Genomic DNA, 26,189 nt, shown 5'->3' on the forward strand with positions numbered 1-26,189 from the left:
ATTTCCTTACTTCATTTTACGTGCGCTCGCATTACAAACTTTAGGTTATTAAAATGTACAAGTGCGAAATGGTTTTATGTTGTTTTTTCCTTCTACACTCTGTGTTCGTCGTGCGTTTGATCCCATCATTTGAGACGGTATTGCACACCCGAGATGCAATACGTTTCATGTTGCTTTTAGTATCAAAATATCCATGAATGTTTTTGGTTGACTGAAAAAATGTGAGGTTTTCAACGGGTTTTTTTTTCGTCATGAAAGGAAAATTCGTTTTTTTTTCTCTACTTCTTCTTTGCTCTATGCTCGTGACAAACGGGAAAAAAAAGAGTACATAAGAGCGAATGAGTGGTGAAAAGAAGCGAGTGACTAAAAACTGCGGTGCAAGCATTATGTGACGAGCAAAGTAGTTGCAAAGCCAAACGCTGAAAACATAATACTCGCGCCCGATGCCAACGCCAATGATATACGACGATGATATGCGTGTATAAATTTTGTATGGAATCGTTTCCATTCTGATATAAATACTGCCTTTTAGAACGTTTTATAATAACAAGTTTTATGGCAATCAAAAACCATAAGCCAATCAAAGAATGCATACACACTCACTCACTCAATGCCATGCATCAGCAGCACCAGCAGCAGCAATGCTTAATAAAGTAACGCGCTCACTGCCATTGCCATCGCATCATCATTTTCATTGCTGAGCAACAAAACAGATGAAACAAATAGGAACACTATAAACGTAGATAAAAGGGCGATATATGCTGACTGGCTGGCTGGCTGGCTGGCTGACTGGTTGGCGTTCTCGTGCAAAACGCCACTCTCATTTCAATTGAAATGTTGAATTTCATCGTCATCATCAGTGATGAACATGTGTGTGAAATTGGCAGTGAAAATGAATGTTTTCAACTGCCCCGCGCGCACAAATACCGAAAGGCAATAGAGAAATGCAAACACACACACATTTTATTCGGTCATAATCAAGCGCATATAAGTAGCGTGTTAAATTAAATTGATTAATTATAAAGAAGGTGTGACCCGACTGTGTGCAAATTGTGCTCAATGCACCGCGCTCAAACTCACACACACACACACACACTCACATAAAAATTGTTTTAAATATTTATTAGCAAATTTCGTGTTTTATTTAATTAAAATGAGCATTGCGCTCGATGCCATAGCCCAACAACAGCACCAACAATGACTACACTCACAAACTCAACGCTCAGGAATCCCGAGAAAATAGCTTATTATTATAAAGCAGCCACATCGTATATATATTCGCCGTTGCTATTGTTACATTTACGATTGCATTTTTATTTGTCTCGCTGCATAATAAATGCCAGTTTTTACAAAATATGTGCCGAGATAATGTAATCGCTAAGACTGTTCCAGTGATAATAAAACCCATTTGACGGAGCTAGGAAATAGCAATTGTTACGATAAACAGCAATAGTTTTGAACACGCGCTCGCACAAGCACACACATTCCGCGAAGAATAGACGCTGTTGCTGTTGTCGTCGTCGTGTTTTATGCATTTTATCACTCGTTTTAAATTAAATTTCGCACAAAAACATAAAATTTGTGTTGCACATTTAGTGCCCTTGTAATGTGGCTAATGGAATAAGTACACATAATTGTTCGAAACGCACCCAACCAGACCAACCTGCCACTAGAGCCAAGTGAAAATATGATAATTAGATAGATTTAATCAATGGCTTTTTATCTATCCATTTAAACAATTGGGAGAGACATTGAAAATGATTATTTAATTTCATTTGATCACTTTGACCAACATAGTTTTTTTTCTCATTCTTCGCTCACATTGAAGTCACGTCTCTTCACATCGATGTGGTCAATAGTGATTGACGGTGGAAACGATAACTGCGATGGAAATGACGATGACGCCGCAAAACGTCAATAAATAGCTTGATTAACAAAGCATTTCAAAACTATTGATCAGCAAAATTATCACTTTCGCTGACTCAATGGCATTCCTGGATGTGATAAAACTGGAATCAAACACGCATTCCAATGGGCTTTTTTGTGGCAATAGGCTTATCTATCGTTGGAATTAAAGAATGAAGCCGTTTAAAGCGATCAAATGACACGAGATTCCATCATATTGTCATTTCGATATAGGTGCGTTTACATCGAACTAATCTTCGAGGGCTCGAATCAGTAAACAGATCGCATTTGCGTGAATATTTTATTGATTTGAATGCATCATTTTACGAAGTATTCATTACTTAAATGTTGATGAAAAATTCAAATGTTTGCTCAGATTAAGTATTCATTGAGCTGATTCGTTTGGCAAATTCCACTGATGGATTTCAAAGTGGTGCATATGATACAGAGGGAAAAAGACAGCAGTGAACATCGTTGGATGTATGTAACTATATCTACGAGTTTGCATTTGATTGTGAATTAGAATTTAATGGTAAAGCGTGTGCCATTTGAATTTTCAATCGATGTGGATGTTTGTTGGTTGAGCTGCTGTAAGCGCGTTTGCTCTACAACATTCAATTTCAATATGAATCGTTTTGCGAAATCTCGTGCAGAAAGAAAAACGACGTCTCTAAATGAAAAAAAAAACACACAGATCGAAACGCTAATCGACGTAAATTTATTAATATTAATGCGCTGAAATCAAAGCTGAAAAACTTCATAAAATTTTCATTAACCATTTACAAAATCGAAAATTGAAAATCAATTATATTCAGCTGCATTTAGCACATATTTATCCACAAAAACAAAGCGAAATGCAGCGCAAAACAAAAGTCATGTTCGTTCCAATTCGTGAACGGGCTTTGCTGTTTGGCTCACAGTACTGTTTTTTTTTATCGTTGCTTCTTCTCTTTCGTTCGCTGTTAGCAAATAAATAACAAAAAAAGTTTGTTTTTTTCTGTTGGGCGCGCACAACAACAAGGCACAGGCAAAACTTTGAGACAGTTTTCATAGCAAACCGTCATTCATGGCACCATCCGTGGCTCAATGATTTAACCACACACTATGGCAGAAATAAAAAGTACGCTACTCAGCGTAAAATAACCATATCGAAAAGAGAGAGAGAGAGAGAGAGAGAGAGAGAAAAAAAAAACACACAAACACCAACCATATAATTTATTTTTGCCAAGCGAAAACTATTCAACAAACATTTGCTTTTCGGGCACATCCAATGGAATAAATCGCAATGTTTTCGCTCGCTACCTCAGTTTTAGTAGTAGTTACACTAAGCGCGCGGCGACAAAATCACTGTAACAAACTGTTAAACAAATGCAATAAATGGCAATTAAAGCAATTTATGAGCATTTAATAGTTTGATTCAATCGATATAATCGGTTGTTGTTGTTTACGCTTGTAAAAAAGATTCGATAGTATGTGCGCTTCGCATCAACTTTTCACTGTGTGTATACAATTTTTCCTCCAATTACATCGCAATTTCTAGCATTAAAAGCGCACTAGACAATTAACAGTTAATGGATGCATTTCGGTTTTTTTTAATGCACAATTTCAACAAACGGATGCAATTTTGCACTTTAACTTCAACTGATTTAATGAGGCATTTTATCAATGAAATGCATCGCTCACGACTCTCATTCAGCGAGATTTTTGCAAACACGTTAACATATGGTGCACATTTTCAGGATCAATGTGGTTGGGGTTTCTCGGTTTCGAATTTCGCGGTGGGAATTTATGAGCGACCGAAATTAAGCCAGATTTTGTGAAAAGATTTACGAAATCAGCTTGAGACACTAATTGACTCGCATTAACATATTTTGTCCATTTGATACAAAGACCACAAATAAGCTGATCCAAACAAATGATGTGATTTAAATTCTCATTTATCTGTGTGAAATTGGCCGCGGGATTAAGCGCTTGACAAAATGTCGCTTTTTTTCTCCTGAACACAAGAAGAGAACGATTTACTGGGCACACATTTTTAGAACGATAAAATAGAATAAATTCATTTTCGTGTCGAAAAAGCAATGCAACTCCTTGAGGAAACGACGTAACGGAAAAAATGAAGGAAAAACTTTAAAAAAAAAACTTGAGGGAAGACAATTTTTAAAGAAAAAACACTCAGTTAAGGAAAAAACCAATGTTTTATCGAAATGAGTCAAACCGAGATGGTCGAATTGCGTTAGCAAGCAATCTAATGGCTATATTCTAACGTCAAACACAGCGAACAAAAAGCTTCATCGATTTGTTGGTTTGGAACGCGTTTGTGGATGACGTAATTTCTTCAAATATTGGTAAAACTAGATTCAATACACGCCAGTGTGCTAGAGTTGTTATCGCTTGAATTCTATTCCGTGTTAATGTTTCCTTTGTCCGTTGCAAACTTTCTTTATCACTGGCATTCAATCTCCTGACCGAAAGTAGAGCGATAGAATGGCAAAGAGCCACCGAAGAAGAGGGATTGAAACGACAAGAAGACGACGACGACGACGAAAACGAAAAAACCGACTACTGAATTGTGTTTGTGAACGCAATTTTATTTATGATATATATTTTTTTCTTCTCTCTGTTGCGGACTGAAATTGAAGAAGAAAAAAAAAACGTTTCAGCAAGCACTTCATATTTATGTTCTCTGACATCCGCTGATAGTAATAATTTTAAAACAAAGACTCGAAAATGTGATTTCATGTGTTGTTGTTTTTTTTTCGTGTGTCAAACAAACTAAGTCCAAATAAAAACAAAGAAATTTCATTTTTCAGAGAGAGAGAGAGAGAGAGAGAGAGAGAGAGAGAGAGAGGGAGAGAGAGAGAGAGAGAGAGAGAGAGCGAGAGAGAGAAAGAGGAAAAAAATCGTCCACGAAACTGACACGAAAACAGAAATCACCGAAAAATGATAATAGTGTGATTCAGTTTGGATACACTCAATTTTTTTTTCTCTCTTTTCTGTTGAGGGTTTTGGTTTTTTATTATCAGGCAAAAAAAAGGCAACAGTACACAAATGGACTGAAAGGCAAATGTTCTGCGTAAACAAAACGTTGGAGAATTCGTTTGGATATACACAAATTTTTAATTGATTTCATTCGGGTGTGTCATAGCAGCTTCGACTGCGTGTGTGTGAGTGTGTGTCAGGAAAAAGAATGCGTTGAAACAACAGAACACCGAATGGACGATGGAAAGAGAGAGAGAGAGAGAGAGAGAGAGAGAGAGAGAGAGAGAAAAAACCGCACATAGCGCTCGATCGACCGAATGCATGCATCAAATTTATTAGTCATTGTATGGTGCGATTAAGTACGACGACAAATGGCATTCCAATGTGTGTGCTGATAATATTTTATTTAGTTATGACATTATTCATGCGCCGAAAACCCCAGCAAGTGTGCTCGAAGTGAAGTAAAACGCGTTTGAATTTTGTGCACAGAGCGGAAGGCGTTGTTTGTCGTTGTCGATAGACGTTTTTCGACCAAACTATGACATCAAATATTCACGGCTTCTTCGAATTTCATGAACTGTGCGATTTAAAAAATTTAGACACCATCGATTTAACCATTAGTTCTTCCAAGGTTATGGTTCGGGTAGTGAGTTTGGCGTGAAAATGTCGAGTAAACGTTGTCGATTCGATCCTGCATTCCGAATTTTTCCATTGGTTCGCATCGCAGCAGGTGCAAAATTACCAGCAAAAATTCGAATGAATGTCAGTTTTTTGTTTCTCTAATTTAATCAAATATGCATGGTACTTCCCACCACTTCCTTTTAAGCGCTGTTAATTAGTTATCTATTCCAATGAAACACATACCAAAGGCAAACGAAAACAACAATAGAATATTTTCGTTTGTATTTCAATTCTATTTCGTTTTATTTTTTGCTGCTCAAAGTTTTTGCTTTGTGCCAGCACAGCTCACGTTTGCAGATAAAATTATAAATGGATGTCCATTGAGCAGCGCGTCGTTGGCAGAACAAAAAAAAACAATTGGTTTTGAAAAGCATTCGTCATCAGGAAACGAAGTGTGTTCTGCGTGTTTGGTGGTGAGCTTCATGGTTATGCAATGGAATCGACTGATATGCATGCAAATTTTGCTACTAAATTATCATAAAATTGGTTTCGCTCAAATTAATTTCTTCGTGGTATGAGAAAGAGAGAGAGGATTCAAAACCACATCATACTCGAAATAGAATCCACACACAAATTAAACGAAAATGGTTTCAGTTGATGAGTGTTGTTGGGTAAACATAAAAACACATCAACCAAACTGTATAAAAACACATCCACTCACAAACGATTGATTTCGACTGAATCGAAGCAGCACAAAGAGCGAACAGAGAGACAGAGAGAGAAAGAGAGAGAGAGAGAGAGAGAGAAATGAAAAGTGAAACATTTCGATGGAATATCCAAAACAGATGTTTTCAATAATTAAAGGCTTTGATTCAGAAAAGGATTGGAAAAGGGACGCCGATCCACCAATGAAAAATTGAATAATTCAGAGAATCAGAATGAGAGTGAAGCGGTTGAACGACTGAGTGAGAGTGAGTGGAGGCTGTCAGACAAAAGGGGCCAAAAAATTATTATGCAGCCGAAATATTATATTTTATATCGAACGAAAGCGTTTTTTTGTAGACGAAAACAAATCGCAATGAATTGTGGTTTTTCAATCGGTGTGCGTGTGTGTATGTGGGTCTTCACTTGGTTGCATGTGAATGACACGTGTTTGAGGCGAAACGACGCAACCACGAAAAACAACTGATGGCAAAGGCAATGATTGATCATTTCGGCGAGTCTATCAATTTCACTTTGAACCAAACATGATTGGATCTGTGTGCCTCTGTCTCTTTCGCTCTTGACGCCGTATAATTTTCCTTTCCCTCGGTTTGTTCCCATTTTTTCCCATCGAAGTTACTTTCAACGTTCCATTTTTACATATTCATAAGGCAAGCGGTTCGTTTGTCGTCGTCGTCGTCGTCGAATTTCAGATTTTAAATAATTTCATCGGCAGACAACAGATGCTGAAAATTCACTTGCCACCCTCAAAATCCTGTCCCAGTCGCATTTGCTTTTATGAATGTTTTAACTAAGTCTTTTGAAATTCCATCACAACAATTCGACACTTTACGGTTGATCAATGCCAAATTGATATTCTTGTGAGATTTTGTGAACGAAGAAACAAATTAAAATAGAAAGAAGCGAAAGAATGCCGTTAATAAACATAGTAGTCCTTTTTTAATGTTGGCCGACGAAAAAAGGTAGTAGCGACTGTGTTACGCTCATGCAATCCAAATGTGACCACATGAAAATATTATTCAAACAAGTGGCAAATTGTGCATCATCAACACATTTTCCGATCGTGTTTTATTTGCTTGAGCAGCGGTATTTTCGGTACGCTTTGTTTTTTTCCTCCTTTTTTTTGTTGTATGACACTTTCGTCTGCGCTATGTAAATCTCACTTTATTATATTGTCATTTGACACATTTGCGTTTCGGATACGTTTCATTTCGTCAATGTGCCATTTTAGCGAGAGAGAGAGAGAGAGAGAGAGAGAGAGAGTAAATGTTGCGCTTGAAATTGATGTGTGTGCAACATTCGTTGTACTCATGTCCATCTCGTTACAAAACCCATTTAAAAACTGTACTTGCTCTTTCTCTAAGTCATTTTAAGTTTATCCATTAGCTCGATCGAGCAATCAATGGCAACAAACATAGCACACATAATTGTGAACAAATTGCGAGAATCAAATGGTTACGTGCACCAGAGAGAACAAGAGAGAGCCCATACAAAATGCAATCGGGATTTTAAAAATAAAACTGTTTTGAGCAACTCATCGGCAGGGAAAATGTACTGAGACGTTCCATTCAAAACCCAAACCGATAGAACCAAATGAAATCGAACGTGTGAAACGTTATATGGTGCGAATTCCATTGGTGATTTCATCGCTTTTTCCTCTCTCTCTCTCTTCTCTCTCTTCTCTCCCTTTTCTGGTGTACTGGCGAATAAACACGAGAAATTCTTTTCGAAATGTGTCGAACGAGAGATGAACTTTCAGCTGCGTTTTTTTCCGTTCGAAATGAATTTGTGCATAAGATATTCAAAATGCGCATATTGCACATTTTTCTAAGCTATTTCGCACTTTCGTCCGTAGCTATGTTTAGAATATTTGATAATGTTGAATAGTGTTGTAAAAATAGAATTTCGCCTGAATTATGAGCCAGCAATTTTGTTGCAATTCGGTGATGCCATCGATAAATATCAACAAAAAGAACTTTTTTTGTTTCGTTACATGGAATATAAACAATAAGCACCAGCTATTTTTTTTGCTGGTTATGCTGACGTAAGATTATTTTGCAATGTACGGTATGCTTGACTCGGCTATTGCTTCAGCACAATCATTTCGGCTGATTCGACACTTTTCGTTTTGTGTGTGTGTTTTTTTCCTTCTTCTTTCGCTTACACTGTTCGCCACATCTAAATTACCTGGAATCAAAGACAACACCGGTTTCGAGTGCAGTAATTACAATCACACAGCAAATTACGACGAATTACGAAATCCGGTAAATTGTGACTAATCGCGGTGAGACTGAGCGCGTACGGTTCGGCCACTTGAGCAACATTTACTAATTAAACGGTGTTGTGAATTGTAAAAATCCATACCGAAACAAAAAAAAAAACTTGGTCGCTCATAAATTTAGAAGTATTGAACCACAAATTTAGAGCTATGTTTCAAATTGAAAAAGTAAACATCATATGGAATCAAAGCGAAGAAACGAAGCGAACGGAGAAAAAGAACGAATTTTAGTAGAATCGTAATTCCGAATGGCTTATGTCACATTAAAAGAAGGTAAAAGTGAAATCGCAAATAAAAGTGAATAAGTCTTGTTTTCGTATCTCGATTAATGCGAACAAAGACCATTTGAATAGATCGCGTAGTCCTTGTGTCGGCTAACCAAAGACGGTTAATAGAAAAGGCGTAGATTTTTATTGAAGCGCAAGCGAAATTCGAATGAAGAGAATAATTTCGGGTTCGATGCTTACGAATTGGTTGTGTGGTACGGCAACAAGCAATACAACAACAGTAGGAGAGCAGCACAGCGCTCGGCAGCAGCAGCAGCAACAGCAGCAACCATCGTCGACCTTGCATGGGTCCTTAACACGATTTTTTTCCCGTTTCAGTATCTATACTATATGAAATGCAAACGACCGTGTCTCTCTCTGTGTTTACTGTGGCATACACACTTTCGCATCCGAATTTTGTGTGTTGATTGTTGTGTGTACTGGCTCGGCTGGCTGAATGTGTATGTGTCAGTGTGCAAACGCGGTTTACATGAGTTTTTCTTTTATTCTTCCTCACTCTTGCTCGCATCTCACACAGCATTGTTATAAACATATACTTTTTTTTCGAGCTTGCCCCATTCTCATTTCTTTGTCATTTTTGATCGCGTTCTCTTTCCAATTTGGAACACTTTCAATTCGACCTTTTTGCGAGGTTTTCTTTTCCGCGCTGATGTGGAATGAAATCGAAAGCGGAACTAAATAGCCAAAATGAAAAATTTGGCGAGGATTTAAGGAAGACACACATTTTGTTTTACTTACAAAAACACTTTTTGCCTACGCATCACACATCAATTTGCAATTTGTTTTGATGACAGTTGTTTCTTGTCTATAAACAATAAACATTTCGGCGTGGCAATTCAAACTGACTTATTCGAAATGATAATTGCATTTGAATTTTGTGTTGAGCTTGCTCAGTCCCACTTTCCATTGCAAAACAAAACAAATTGTCAAGAAAAAAAAATGTCGCATTCTGCACGTTTGGCGGCTATTGAACCGATTACGAAATTTCACATCGAAATTGGTAACTTTTTTTTCGAGATTTTGCAAACAGAAATGTTATTTATAGAAAAAATTGAATTTTTTTTTCGATTTTTGGCGTTGACCTATGAAAACGTCTTCTTTGCAAATGAAAAATGACTTTTTGAAATGAAATGTATCTTTTTTTTACTCCGTCGAAAGGAGTTTCAAACATGTCTCGAATTGACGGTAGACAAGCGACAACAGGTGAGTGTAATGAGCGGTACACCATGTACTACATGTAGTTTGCGTGAATTATTAATATTCGATAAAATGTCAGACGAAATTCAAGTAACATCGTTAACAATCGTTGCGGTTGGCGCAACAAGCGCCTCTTTCATTCGCTTTTCATTAGAAGCCTCATAAATGCCATTTTATTTTCAGTGTATCGTCGTTGTCATCCGTTCCACTTTATTGAATTTATTTGTGGCAAATGCGATCGACATTTCTAATAAATTGGCGAATGCTAATAAATTCGATTCCGTCATTCGGAATTAAAGTAAAGAGAAACATTTAATCGTGATCTTTGCGGAAAACTCATAAATAAGATGAGAAGAATTATAATGGCAATGAATGCGACAAAAGTAATGCAATAAATGAAAAAGCGATGGAAAAAAACTTCGAGAATAAATTACTCATGACTAGAAAATGTTGCAACGAAATTCGAGAATGTTTAGAACGAAATCCAATTGTGGCGAATGAATGCAAGCGAGGAACAGCAAGAGATAAATGCAATCGAGCAAGAGAGAGAGAGGGAGACAGAGACTGACACAAAGTGCCATCACATGAGTGTATTGCAAATGTAGGAAAATGAATGGCATTAGAATGTGTTACGCAAGAAATTTATTGCTGTTGTTCGGAGTGAGTGTGATATTGTCGCCGAAGTGAATAATAGCGATTAGTTCTAGATTTTGGCACGAGTTGCGCCACATGATGGACACATCAAAATTGTGTGGTTTCGAAGCGCATAAACGCGACAAAAATGCCAAAATAAAGAGCAAAACCGACGCAGACGAGCGAGCAAGCGAGCGATGTATGTGCGTTTCGCCGAATCACAAGCGAATACGGTGTGTATGTGGAGTTAAAGCCGAATGCGCGAGAGCGATACACAAACGCAATTTTGTAAACACATATTTGGTTCGTTGCGACGAAGACGGCGACGAATGTCGATACACGTCGACAAATCATATTCGCATACATTAAAACCGACCGATTCACGCTCACTAACCCAGTCGGCCAGCAGAATAACACGGTGTATTTTAAAGCACTGAAGAAGCGAAAACAAAAATACAGGCAACTCGCGCGCGCATTAGGGCGAATGAGCGAGAGAAGGAGTATAAAACAAAAACGCCATCGCACACAAAGCGCCGAGAAAGACAACAAAGCAAACGAAAAACACACATTTATTTATGGGTAATTATTTTGTTTTATGTGAACAGCTCGCTTGCGAATAGAACAAAACCAAACTTTTTCGATTGACTATTCACTGCACGCGTTTCGAATTCAAATTAGAATTCTCAAACACACTAAACACCATATGGATAAGTACATGTTGCGAAGAAGAAGCAGAGAGAGAGAGAAAAAAACCAGGTAAAACAGAAGTCGCTTCACTATTCCATTCCGAATTGATTCGCATTGGATTTGCAATCAATTTATCTTTTGGCAGCGCGTTCATTTAATTTCCGTGGCAGCAATCGTATGTTCAAACGCACCGAAGAATTCCCATAAGTACACTCCGACCAAATGACGAACGAACCATTCAATCCATAGAGCTAATTTGTACCCCTTTGTTTTTGTGATACTACAAAATGTTTTCAATGCTATTGCTCGAAGGTAATAATAAGCAACTTCAATAGCACACAAGTAATGGCAATAAAAAAAACGCATACGAAAAAACAACAAAATTTACCGAGAATGAGAGAGATAGAGAGAGAAAGAGAGAGAGAGAGAGAGAGAGAGCGAGAGCGAAAAAAAGATCGAAATAATATACCATGTGTTCTTGTACGAATCTGGGTTTTGGGCACAAGTAAATACTCGAATTAAAATTTATCTTTGAGATTGTTGAATAAATGCAAACAAACAATGAAAAAAAAAATTGAAAAAGATGTTTTCATTGGACACGGGAGAAGAGCAAAAACAAATTTCGAGTGCTTCCTTTTGGATGCGATAAAATCCGGAGAACATTGCGTTCCCAATCGATGAGAACAAAATGCCACGCTAGAACAATCAAAGCGAGAGGGAGTCATAAATTGATCGTTTCACTATGATATCTCCGTTGTCCTACCGAGGAGCTCTTGTAATGATTTGCACGGTTTTGCTTTTGGTTTCATCTTCGCCGTTTGCCCGTTGTTATGGCACGGTGCGCTTCTCGAGCAACGGAGGAAATACACGTAATTAGAACTGAATTCATTTTTCAATTAATCAAAATTGGTGTGCGCCCTATTTCGTTGCGCTTCCTCGAATCACACGAAAAAAGTGGATCGAATCAACAATTTCATATGGTGGAAAATAAATTCCATTTCTATTTTTTCTCTCTCGTCGTCTGTGGCGATTCAATAAATCGTGTGAGCAAACGAATGAATTATCACCATCGAAGCGAGTGAGCATCGTGAATGCGCGACAACCATATGCTTTCATTCGCTTTGAAAGCAATTTTATGTATTTTGTTTATGATTATTTGTATTTCAATTTGTCTCGGTGTTTGTTAAAAGCGTTAATGCGATAAATGTTGTCTTATTTTGAATTATGTTTGATAGAGTGCTCAGAAGAAGGAAAAATGCTCGGGTGGCTTGTCGCATTTCACATCCAAACACGCTACAATGAACAAAGTAACATCATCAAGTTTTTTTACTTTCGAAAAAATTTCGGCATGTTCATCAAAATCTTCTTCGAAATAACCGTTTGCAACATAAAAAAAAGAGATTTGGGCATTTTGGTTCACCGCTTTTACGAGAAATTTCGTTGCTTTTCCTTAGAAAAACACACGCATTTTGTGGAGTAACAAATGTCGTCGGAGTGTGTAAAATGTTCAGGTACTTCAGAAAATTATTACTTGTATACACAAAAGTTGTGCGACAGAACGACGATTTCAGCGTTGATTTGTTTTGTTTTTGTTTTTTTGTTTTCAACGACATGCGATATCTGTTTTAGCTGGCCATATGAGAGCGTCATACAAAGTACACACAAAAATCAAGTGCTCACACAGTTCTAAAGTTGAAATTGAAACGAAAAAAAAAGAATTGTCGTGTCTAAAATCGGCGCAAAGCAATGCGATTCACACTCTGAAAATGGAATAAGCTCACAGGAAACGAAAGAGTGTGTGAGCGCTTTTTCATTTACTTGCCATATCATAATCAGCAATTATATAATTAATTACAGTGGTGTAATTTAATGAATGCCATTTCATGATAATTCAAATCATAAATTTCAATCATGTTTTCTTCCATGCAAATGTCTGTGTGTGTACGTACGTATTGAGCGCGTCGACGTCGACTCATTTTCTTCTCTTTATCTATTGATATCCACAATTTTTGTCAGATGATTTGGTTAACAAAACAAAACAGCCGCCGCCATAATAAAACGTCATTGGCATTCGAAGTGGTTCAGTTGGCTGCGAGCCTGATGAGAGGCACGTCTCGAATGCAGGTGAACAAAAGAGACGAAACGAAGAGACTTGATCTCTCTTTCGTTGCTTGTCTCGACGCGCGCGTTCGCGACCACATACAACATATACTCTGTCGAACGCACTCGATGACAGTTCGATGCTGTTTCACCAATCCAAAATCTGTCTCGGTGTGTGTGTGTGTGTGTGAGTGTATTTGATGATCGCGGCCACATACTCGCACACACATATGCACTATGGTCCGCACTAAACACGCTTCGGCCTATTACGCGACGTAACCAACACTGACGCAACCGCGTAAACGACGATGCGATGTCATAACAACGTATTCAAAAACTTGCACTCACATTCTCGCCGTCTGTGCGCCTCTATCTGCTTCGTTATTCCGATTCTACGTCTTTGCAATTGACTTATTTTGGTTCTTGTGTTGTTAAACACGGTTGAAATCACAGAAAATTTGAACCATCTGATGTTTTATGCCAATTCTTTTTGAACCATCACACATTTGTTTTGTTTATGTGTCTGCGGATGTATGACCTTTTTTTCTCGTATGAAATTGCATGAAAATTGCAAATTTTAATTGATGAAACAATGAATGTGGCTTACCTTTAAAATCAATTCTCATATCCCGGGGTCGAAGAGAAAAAGATGGTGTAGCTGGCGCACCGCTACTGTATTTTGTACACGTTCCAAAAAGGCTTATGTTTATTTTTTCTGTTCAAGACAATGAATTATTGCTTTAATTTGTTTACACTTTTTTCTTTTGATATTATCTGCTGCAGGTATCCAATGTGTTGTTGTAACTGTTTGGTCGGTATCAGGTTTTCGAATGTGAGGTAGCTTCGACAGATTTTTGTTTTATTTGTTTGTTAGAAGTTTTTGTAGTTGTTCACTTTGATTGGTTATTCCAAAAACAGTCTAAAAAATTATTTTGATGAATTTTGCAAACTCAGAGTAAAACCAAAGCACAAAAATTGTTTGTCAAGGTCTTAATTTCTCGTGCGATTACCGAAACCGAAATGCTGAAAAACTCAATTAAAACGAGCTGTGTATCACAATTCATGCACATGCAGACACGGCACACACTTTTATCGAAATTGGTCTATCTCTGTACTCGCGCCAACGAAAACGAATTAGAAATAACGAAAGAAAAAAAGTTGTCAATGGAAATTAAAAATGTATTTTAATCGATCCAATTCATGTCTTGTGACCGAAACTCTCAAGAGTATTTCTTGTCGGGTTGGTTTTTTTATTAGTTCTTCTCTCACTCTATGAATTTCCATTAATTATGTTCCACTTTGTCACATGCTCGACTTGTCGAATGGCAGCAACTGTTTGGCGCAAAAGCTCGGTATTGGTGAGAAGAAGAAAAAAATCCCTCTCGGTTTTTTCTTGTTTTCCTTCTGTTCGCTGTTATTATTAAATTAGGCGAGCTAGTTAAAAGAATGCTTGAAGTTTGGTCGCGGTAACACTGACAAATTCAGACATGCACTCTCAACCAAATACATATATACAATTGCACGTTCACTCAAAGTCAATGCTGAAACAAAATTCAAAATCACATCGAATTCAATAGCAAACACAAGAAAACACTTTCCACTCATAAATAAATGCTGCGTTTGATGTTGTTGTTGTAATTTTTCATTTGTTTCTGTGTCGGTTGTCCATCGACAATGCACAACATGAAAATTAGTTTCGCTTTTTCTTCGGATTCTCTTTAGCTTGTTTACACACAAAAAGAAATCAAATTCACTTTTTTCGCTTCGTCGTCACTCGTTTTAAGCAATTTGACTGAATTTGTACATTTTACACGTTCAAATACACAACAATCGGAAAAAATAAAGTAGCGCTGAGAATGTTTTCCCATTCGGATTGATTTTATTTGATTCAATTGAAATTTTTGTTTTGGACTGCAAGTAAATTTTCAATGTTAAAAACAACACGAAAAATAGGCAATGAACAATCTTAACATAAACACACAGTATCGAACTTATGAAATGGTCTCTTTGGGCTCTATGTCTCGCATTGTATTTTGTGTCGCTCATACATACACACATATGCATTAACGTCACCATTCGCATGCGATTGTGTGCGTCACATCAGAATAACACACGAAGCCACATTGCCACTGTCAACATCAGTGTATAACACGAGCTCCATTCACACATTCGTATAGGATTCTCGCTGGTTTTCTCTGCTGCTGCTGTTGCTGTGTGATGTTGTTATTGGATAACATTCTTAATGGCACAGGCAAACCAAACTATAGTGGAAAAATCCCAAATGCAATGTGGCGATGAGGTGCTAAATCTGATGAATATTGAATAATTTCTTGCTTATATGGAAATTAGAATTTTTAGAAAAGAAAACTCCTTCCGTAATGACTGAATTCAAACCAAAACTTTGACTAGAAATATTCAAATCGAAAATTCATTTGAAGTTGTTGGAAAATTACAGTCGATTGCATCAGATTGGCTTCACTGTAACACTCACCAGTGAATCTTTACTTTACAACAAAAACAAATATGGCCGATTGACAGAAAAACAAGCGCAATTCATTCGTTTCATTCAGACTTCGTTCATTTTAGTTTTGGTTCAATATTTATTCATAATTTTTTTTTAAATGGAATTAAAGAGCTTTACTATTTTAAAACTGAATTTTCCCATTTTTATCTTCAATGTGTTATATAACAAGAATTTCATTCTTTTTACCTGATAAATCAAACTAGAAAGTTCTGGCAATTCTTGTTGCAGAATTCATTTGGAAGATTTAGGATTTCACAATGAATTCGATGAGTTCGTTCAATGGCTGTCTCATTGGAGTCGTGTTTTGATTCTGAATGTTGAGATTTTTTTGTTTGTTTCGCCTGTGAATGACATTTTGTTTGTAAATAAAAATTTATGTGGTAGCAATTTAGCATTTGAAAAATGTTTCATTTATTGATTCTTTATTCCGTTTGTTATTTATACGTTGAACAGTGAGAAACATATGAAAAATATTCGAAAAGAAAACAACGTTTTCCAATATTCTTACAACTTTTCTTGAAGCAAAACCGAATATAGGTGAATGATACGGTTTGAAACATGGATAAATTCAGAGGAGAATTTGAGTTTGTCACGACTAAAGAATAACTTTTCGAAGCTTTGGCCCATGACACACTACTGGTACACTGACTGAAAGTTCATTTTTGTGGGAAATGTTCAGTAGACGGATCATAGATGGCGCAATGGAAAAATCACATCTATTGGCACAAAACCAAATATTTCATTTTCCAATAACAGTTGCGAAGTCTGATTCAATCAATTTTATTCTTTGAATATGCTTCATTTACACAATAAATTGAAAACACATATTTGTGTGGAATTCACTGTAGAATTAACTTCCTGATTTGCTTCGAAACAACTTGTTTATTTCAAACCAGAAGCGAATCAAGAAGCGAAACAAAAATCGTTCAACTGTTCCAGTTCGCAAGAAGCAAAACGAAACAAAACAAGACAAAATAAAACAAATGGACGAATAAAAACCCTCCAAAATTACGTTGATAAAAAAAACTAAATCAAATCGTGTCAAAAAAAATCAGTTTCGCGTCTGATAATCCTCGATCAAAATATGTGCGGTTTCATTACAACAAGCCATACGTTAACTTCGTTCAGATAAATCAATGTTCGACGGTGAAAATGTATGAGCTGTCAAAAGTCTTACGCATGATAAGAATGCGAGCAGCTTGAAGAACGAAGCGAAAAGTTGTTGAATCTATGCCATTTGATGGTGTTCGATCAATTTTTCAATTTGCTATATTTTGTGTTCGAATCACCTGATACCCGTAGCTCTGACAAAAAATTGTGTCAGTTTTGCTTTTTTCGCCTGTCAAATCAGCATCAAAAACAATCCAATCGATCGCAAACGAACGAACGAGAAAAAAAACCACAAAATATTCATGCATCAAAATGTGATGGTTTGGCTGCTTTATGCGTTGTATCCCGAAGTCAGTAATCCAATCCAAAGAGCTCGCTCCTTCGTTCATGCGTTGCCGAAAAATATGAAAGATTATCATCATTTTGTTGTGCGAAATGTTGTTCCATCCATTACGGAAAAATAGAAGAGGTTAAATAAGAAATAGAAGTCACACAAGACAGCAAAAAATGAACTCCAAACACGGCTTGTGTTGGCTTGGCTTGGGTGAAACAGATTTTTCTGCAGACTGAAGATTTATTTTTGCTTTGTACAAATATGAAATGTCATTTGTTTTGCGCGTGGTTTTTGCTCTTGTACGTATCGTCAAAGCGACAGCTGAAAATTATGCGCGTAAATTTTTTAATATGCGCTTGTGAACGCATCTGTGGCCAAATGATAAAAGCATCGAGCAATTTCGTGCAAAATCGTAATGATTTCCTTCTTTTTTTCCCTGGGACAATCCGGAAAAGAATTGCTTTTGCAAATTTCGCTCATGGCAAATGGTGAGCCAAATTTGCGATTGTACAACTGCAATGGGAAAAAATCGGTTTTATTTGCGAAGGTGAAGGTGAAAATTTAAAATGCAAACACGAAGGATGACAATTTGTCGGCGACAAATTCTAAGGCAACACAAGTTTTATGATATGGCAAATGCGAATCGTTCTTTCTAAACTATCTAAGAACTAACCGCGGGAAAACAAAACGATGCCAAGCCAAAGGAGAAAAAAACGAACTAATATCGTTTGTGTAACGAGACATGTCTCGGCAGGCGCTAAGCGGATGCTCACAGATGCATCCAACATTTTAAGCGACAATATAGCTTCACTGGAGCATGGAAAACTCATTTTAAAAACCGCATGCACTTTTTCGTTCGCTTTACACCCCGAAAACTTTGAACGCGAACGAGCGCGCGTGTGTATGTTTGTGTCTCTGATGCAACGAGGTGAAGTCGAGTCTTGAAGTTGCGGTTAACAGGAGGAACAAAAAATCTGGTACACGATTTGAAATTGAGAAAAACGCTGCGAATGAAGAAGAAAAATACGTTGCACGCTGAAGAAATTGGCAATTCTTAGTGGTTGTTTGTGCGGTTGCAGGGAATCGACAGAGAGCGGGAGACGAAAAGAGAAAGAGAGTCTTGTTAGAATGTGTGTGCTTGGTGCCAGTGTCGATGTTGTGCGTCTCGTCTGTGCCACAAAACCATGACATTCATTTATTTTCGCTCGCTGTTCGCGCTCTCTCTCTATAATTCAAAAAGATAGATATATCATTAGAGTTTGAGTTCGAGTAACTGGAATGGCATGCGGTGTGTGTGGTGCAAAACAAGGCAACGAAAGAAAAAACAATCGAATAAACAGTATTTAAGCACGTATCACAAAGTAGCTGCAACACGAAATTCTTCTATTCGACAATTCTTCACAATTTTTTTCTTCCGTAAATTACTTTGCCGACAAAAAAGAAACTGTTCCAAGCGCAAGAAACTGCTTGAAAACAAGTAAGAGTGACGAAAAAAAAATGGAATATTCGCCAGTAAGAAGGACCCTCAATTGTCGTGAATGAAGCATACGTAACTGGCTTAGCAATAAACGGGAATAAGAAGGGATGTCGAAAGGAATAACAAATTTTGCTGAACTTTTGTTCATCTTTGTGTCTCTTCTCTTTCTCCCATAAAACGATCGAAAGAAAGAAGGAGAAGCGGTGGAGCTTACGGTTTTCGAAATATGCTTTGAATATATTGTAATTTATGCGGTTTAACGATGAGAAATGTCTGCCGAAAAATAAAGCGTATGAATAAAGAAAAAGGTTACTCGGCCCTATAAGTGTGTATGTGCAGAGTGTCATATTTATTGTAATTTATGACAGATGAAAAGGTGCTTGAATTGTATGCAAATGCCTGAGATGGTGACGACGACGACGACGACGACGACGATTGCGAGAGAAAATCATCTCATATGAATATGAAAATGGTCGAAAGAGAAAAAGCCGAACGAGTATATTACAAGGGAAAGCTTGTATGTGTATGTGCTTAACCGGGGCACCAAATAAGGTGATAATACGCTCTCAAAATGCCGGGTTATTGGCTTTATTTCACCATTAAAGCGATTGTGACATAAAAAGATTTCAATGGGTATTTACGACTCCATTTTAAGGACTTCATTTTATGCGGCTGTCGACAGCATGCCCAAGGATTTGCTTCACTCCGGCACAATTTCCAACATGGATATTGTCAAATGAAAATGCGTTGGAATGTGCTCTTTTTTCCGTCCACTTAAAATATAGTTTTTTCTATGATACTTTTTACAAACATAACGAAAACTTAATCCCAGAAAAATAGCTGCCCGTTATCCAACGCATTGGATCGTTTTCCCGTTGAATTATGAACGAACAAAATGAAATGACAACACATTAATGTGTGCTATTAATCTGATTCAATGCCAAAATTGACTTCATCCTTTTAAAAGTGGTATTTAAAGTGGGATTTCCTTGGCTATAACTTGTCATCAATCATCATACAAACAGCAACATTAACACGCAACAATCCAGTCGATTCAAATTGCAAAATAATGCACTGAATTCGAAATTCAGTGCAAACAATCAAATAAAAATGAAAAGTAACAAACATAAATATGCAAATACACAGCTACTGCTCTTTGTTTGTGCCCGAGAGAAAGTAAGAGAGAGAGAGAGAGAGAGAGAGAGAGAGAGATAAAGCGACAGAGAAAAAAAAAAGAGAGAGAGAGAGAGAGAGAGAGAGAGAGAGAGAGAGTTACACATACGACAAAAGACGAATCAACAAAAAATAAATTTCAAACGGAACATAAATATTTTATGATAATACATGGCAAAAGGAACAGCTCGCAAATCGCTCTCTCAATAAAATCATCTCCGAATGGCAGCGCATCAAAATGCTGCTTTGGTATTTTTTTTGTTCGGTCTTCTCCGACAGAGTCGTGAAAGATTTTCAACAAAGCTCAACGCATCGCTTCGCTCGTTTCATTTGGAATTACATTCAAAGTGCATACAATGTGCTCGCGAGCGTAAGATGGATGAATCAAATGTCTCGTCTGCATACGATTGAGACTCATACCCTCTCTTTCTCTGTCTCTTCTTTCTCTTTCCGTCGCGTATGGATCAAAATCATGCTCAAAAAGTCATTGAAAAAAGTCCTCTCGTAAAGATAAATGATACGACGACGACTACGATGAAGAAAAGAACGGAAAAAAAAATTAAGGGAAATCTTACAATGATATTAAGCAAATAAAAGAAAACGAATCACTCGCTCGTTCTCTCTGTGAATAAAATATAAACGCTTCGTGAAACCGGAAGAACAAACGAAATCGACAGAAATTCCGTTGTGGTTGTGTTTAGTTGTCATCACATGCACGTTCCTGCAGTCGTCGCCGATGTCGTTGTCGATGTGGAAGACAACTTCATCAAAAGCCATTTGAGCATTTGATGCAAATAATAAAAACTTAATAAAATGATCTCCTGCTGATTGTCGCATGCCTTAGCCATTTTTGTTAGATGGATTCGGAATTGTGAGTTGGCTTCCGGTGAGCGAAGAGTATGTGAGGGATTGTATTCAAAGCGAATCCAAACATCGGAAAGTGATAAAGTATCTGTGCACTTCTGAAGGAAAAATCAAAAGCAACAGCAACACCATCAAACTTTCCGTTCTTTTTCGAGGGGATGAAGAAAAAGGAAACGAGACTTTGCAATTCACACAAATCTCAGCGGCTCATCACCGGCTTACATACACATAACAAAAGTCATCTAAAAATCGGTACATTTATTTTGCGGAAAGTGTATTATTGCGATTGCATTGACATAAACGCTCATTCACATCACCATTTATTTTGTTTTCATCGGCAATGCAACGGAACTCACGAAACACGCATTAAGGAGCCCAAATGTTTCTCGATAATAGTCTTGAAGCGAAGGTATTTCAAATACAGTGCACCAAATGATTTTCAATGTCTTTTCGATGTTCGTCCCTTGTTTTCACATTCAAATCACCTTCTTCGTAATGCCACTAACATCAGGCGAACGATGACGACGACGACGACAAAGCAGAAGAAGAAAAAAACTATTTATATCCAACACAGCATGCAAATTGCAAAAAAGGGGGCGAACAACGAACAATGGGGAGTGAAATGCAGTGAATGAAATAGAAATGAAGAACGATGCGTATACGAACCATGCATTTTGGATACACAAACACACCGTCAGGAAGTGAATGATGGTAAGAGTCGCTTTTTGGAAGCGGCAAATTCTCGCTCTCCTTTTTTTTCATTCGCACCATTCTTTTGGCACATAAAATTCGAAAACTGAAAAGAGATTACGATGTTTTGGTGCGTGCATGCAATGCCAACGCTTGGCAAAATAAAAATCAACGACCAGAGAAGAAGGAAAAAAAGTGTATCCCATAAATTGCATATCGTGGCCCACACACTGATAGCAATCTAATGCCGGTGAGTCGAACAAGTGAACGAGCACAGATGATGATGATGGTGATATGATTCGGAGAAAATACGGCTTTAATAACGCACGCGATAAATATATGTTTGAGTAATATTTCACATATTTTTTTTTCCTGTGCTCGCCTTCGACCGAAGCATTCGATGAAAAACGGCTAAAACGTTCGCTACTGAACCAAAGCACGATCTCCCCTCTCTTTTGTTCATTCCCTTTCACACTCTCTGTTTTCCCATTCTTTGGAGCAGGTTCTCTTTTCAGAGAGAAACAAAAAAAAATCGAAGAGTATAAATTCACATGATGACATCCACTCATTCGCATTTGGTGCTCACGAATCTACATTTTTCCCTCTCACTCTCTCGCTCTTTGCATGATGGCTCTTTTTTCGGTGTTGATGGTGTCATACGTCGACTCCTTTTCAAAATGAAAACTATACAAAGGAATGTGCCACTTTCGAACACTAGTCGATCCACACACAGTATTAAAACCATTTGCCGAGCTGTGAACAAGCGATGCTAAGCAAAATTCTGAAGAAAATGCCATTCGAAATGCCGTAATTTACCAAGTCACATTTGGTTGCGAGCAATTTATTCATTTATAAGATTTTCAATATGAAATCCATATCAAATGGCTCCTTTTTTCATGGAAATGATCGCTTTTTTTTTCTAATGTACGAACTATTCCGTCGCTGATTATGGTCTGTCTCGCCAGCGCCATAAGTGAAAAGAAAGTTAATCTTTCGAGTTGAACGAGCTACTTGATGCGCCTTTTCAACTTCAACCAAAGTGCCAGACACACTCGAAATCTAAATACGCATTTCAGTTCTTGCTTCGTTTTTTTTTTCTTTTATTGCGATGTATTTTGCGTTGCTGTGGTGCTAAGCTTTAAAGAAAAAAAATCATGTCGTGGAGAATTTCTTGCCAATTTAATGTGTCAATGTGATCGGATTCAATTAAACTGCCTCATATTTCAGGTGCGACTGAGATAATGGAAAACAAGTGTACGCACTTTGCGTCGTAATCTGACAATTCCGGTGAATCCCATTGACAATTCCGACAGAAAAACAAATAAACGGAAATACAAAGTGTGACAGTTGGCGCACGGGCTGAATAAGAAGAGAAGAAGAGCCCGAAATGTAGAAAAAAACGAAAAAGAAAAAAACAGAGGAAAAAAATAAAAAAACGAATAAAACGGCGCGACAGTGTGGAGAAAGCATCGTAAATCAACGAGAAATGTTCATTATTTCGAATAAATGCACGTTGTTTCGAAATTCCATTTAAATTGATGTCTAAATTTTACAGTTTTGAACTTTTTTATCGCTTTTTTATGGTTGTTGACATTTTAAGCAACATTTCAATCGAAATGATTCAATTGAAAATGTAAACAAGTTTGAAAATATCGTACGAAATCAAAAAGATACTTAAAAAGGTCCAACATTTGCTTCAATGTATCATTAATTTTAAGTATTTTTTTTCACAACATATCGTACGATTGGCGTCAGGTATTGGAACAGACCACACGGTATCAATCTCTTTCTTGCTTTTGTATTAAATGGAAATTGAAAGCAGTCGTCCTTTGTCGTTTCAGTGCATAAAATTGAAAACTCCTGTAAACGTACAAAGGAGCGAAATGTACAAAGAATTTGAATTGATTTCACTTTCCCCCGCTTGAAGCCCTTTTTCCAACAAAAAATACTCATCCAACGTCAGACCAACCCGACAATAAATCTACTTGAAAGCACAATGCTTTGAGTTCTATTTTTCTCGTTGCAGTACGATATGACTTTTTCTCGCACTCGCTTGTTATTCTTTTTTACAATCACGTGGCGCGATACTTTCAAGTCACTTTTGTGGCACTTATTTCCCTTTTGTTTTGTGCCGGGACGAAAAACGAGTTGAAAAATATTGACGGTGCGGATGAAAAGGAAATAAACAACGTACCACCAAAGAGGAGATTTATTGGCTGCCATTCGTAACCATTCATCTTTTTGGCCAGGTTTGCATTTTACACGTACAGCGACACGTGAACTGTTACCGAGAAAACGCACGTTGGGTGCGAGAACAGCACCTCACCATTGATCCGATTGCATTTTATTTGGATAATTTCATTGAATTGGCTTTTGAAGAGAATCGTGGTTAACCGAGACGATTGCCATAAATTATATCGAACGATGCATTTTCGCTTTGGCCACGGGGCGAGAGAGAGAGAAAAAACTTCAATCAATTCTTTCTTTCTTTAAATGGGGATATTCTTTTATTTGCACCAGATGATCCATCGTAATGCATGACGTGCTGGGTGGAGATTTTACATTCGTTCCGCGATATCGATACAGCGTTTTATCAAACAGCTACGGTTTTCCATTTGGATGTGAGTTTCGTGGGAAAAACGTAACCCTTTATCTCCACAGATCCATTTTACTTGGCCAACATGACGTACCCATTCCATGCTACCATTTTCAAATGAATTACTCTTTCAGATTCTGCTACTCGCTTTTAAAAATGTTCGAATTTCCAAGCAAATGAGTGAAAGTTGAATTCGAAAAGGTGAAATAAAAACTGAACAATGTAAGTATCAACACTGTAATATCACTGGGATTTTTTTTCTAATCTTTTCGGATTTTTTAGGTGAAAAATCCGAATGGATTGATAATTAATCTCACTTTGTTTCTTTTTCGAATTCTACACAATAACAGTGCGTAAGCGTGTGTATTGGTTTATCATTTCGTAGTTGACAATTGAGCAATCGCCATGTAGAAAACAGATTTGATCGTTTGATTTCCTGAGCAATATCATTATAATAATAAATGTATTTATATGGGAGATATTTAAGACAAACGCCTGAATTTAGATAGTATTCAATTTTATTCCATATATAAGATGGTTGCGGTCTGAACTATTGAGAAAAAAAAGTACGATAAAGATTTTGGTGGTGACATATACCGTATTCGCTCGCGCTAAGGACAGCTAGTACGTGAATTAGGTATGAAAGCGGTTAGTGCGAGAGAGACAATATTTGACACCGCCAATATTTTGCAAAAATCTCACTTATTCTTTCACGGAGTGATTATTCATTAATTAATTATTAATCTATTCGGAATTTTGCAGCTAAAAAAAAACCCGAAAGGATTAGGAAAAAATCCCAGTGATATTACAGTGAAAGCATACTTGAATGATTCTTTTTTACAAACATTTTGTTCCAGATTCACTATGAACGAACCCTTGTTAAAGTGTTTTTTTGACATTCCCGGCAACCAAGTAACAATTGCCCACAATAACTAATGACTTTTACTCGAATTGTTTATCAGTTTTTGACGCAAAAGAATATTTATTTCAAGTGTGAATTTTCAAGTATTGTATTGTATTATGTTTATAAGCGTTAGCTCTTTTAGTTACATTATAGAGTTTTTCTTCCAATTTCTTCAAGTATTTCTATTTACATTGGACAAAATGACTAAAATAACTGACATGAATCTGGATTGCATTGAGGATGTTCTGAATCTACTAAATATTAAGGATCTTCTCAATGTCGTACAATCGAATCAAACATTGAACATTGCGGCCTGTTCGGTAATTTCGCGACGATATTCTAAACAAAAGCTCATTCTCAATATAAATCGGAATGGCATTATTTGGAATGTAGTTCATATATCAAGCAATAATTTTATTACCAATTTCGATGAAACTACTACTTTCAATTTTGAAATGGGCCTTAATATACTGCGTCATGTTAGTCGTGTGTGTTCAACAATCAGTATCAACTATAATTATATGAATTTACAACAACGAAAACAGTTAGAGTTTTATTTGAGTGAATATTATGCGAAATGTGAAACTTCATCCATAACTGAAATTGTATTGAAAGATTGCCCAGAAGATGCGCTTCGATGGATGGATACTCCGTGGGAAAGTGTACAAAATGTAGAAATCAGTTGCTTAACCTCCTGGAATTTCAAAGAATTAAACACCAAAATACCAAATATGAATAGTCTGAAACTGAAGTGGCTGGAAGTCATCAACGGAAAGTGCATCGAACAAAATTTTCCAAATCTGAAGCATTGAGGTTCACGTACGAGATCGAATCCACTTTTTTACAGAAGATAATGTCAAAAATGCAGTATTGAAAAACCCACAATTGGAATCGGTGGTGGTCACTCTTCATAGACATCCAGAATTGAAGGAAGAAGAGCTGGTCGATTTTTTCAAAAATAACTTTGAAGCACACGGAAAAGTGGCTCGTATTGTGCCACATCTGTCTTAATAAAATTTGTGTTGGAAGTTTGTAAGCGCTTGAATCTTCTACGGTTCAACATCACGAACATATAACCCAAGAGATACCAATCAATTTACTCTA

At 37.0% G+C, this 26,189-nt stretch overlaps 1 protein-coding gene across 16 annotated transcripts in view; it reads right to left on the reverse strand.

Annotated features, from left to right (window-relative positions):
• Positions 1–15,926, reverse strand: part of LOC129567042 (myb-like protein AA) — a 189,433-nt gene extending 173,507 nt beyond the window's left edge. For 13 of the 16 annotated variants that reach the window (XM_055443544.1, XM_055443550.1, XM_055443534.1 and 10 more), the window contains exon 1: positions 14,021–15,414. The gene's annotated coding sequence lies outside the window, so the exon portion shown is untranslated. Of the gene's footprint in view, positions 1–14,020 lie in introns of all 16 variants that reach the window. The other 3 variants (XM_055443564.1, XM_055443560.1, XM_055443558.1) reach the window with 2 other exon arrangements.
• Positions 15,927–26,189: the final 10,263 nt, after the last annotated feature.

Source organism: Sitodiplosis mosellana, unplaced genomic scaffold (assembly GCF_009176505.1).
Source record: "Sitodiplosis mosellana isolate CC-2019 unplaced genomic scaffold, AAFC_SMos_1.0 Smas_scaffold_5, whole genome shotgun sequence".
Taxonomy (NCBI): Eukaryota; Metazoa; Arthropoda; class Insecta; order Diptera; family Cecidomyiidae; genus Sitodiplosis; species Sitodiplosis mosellana.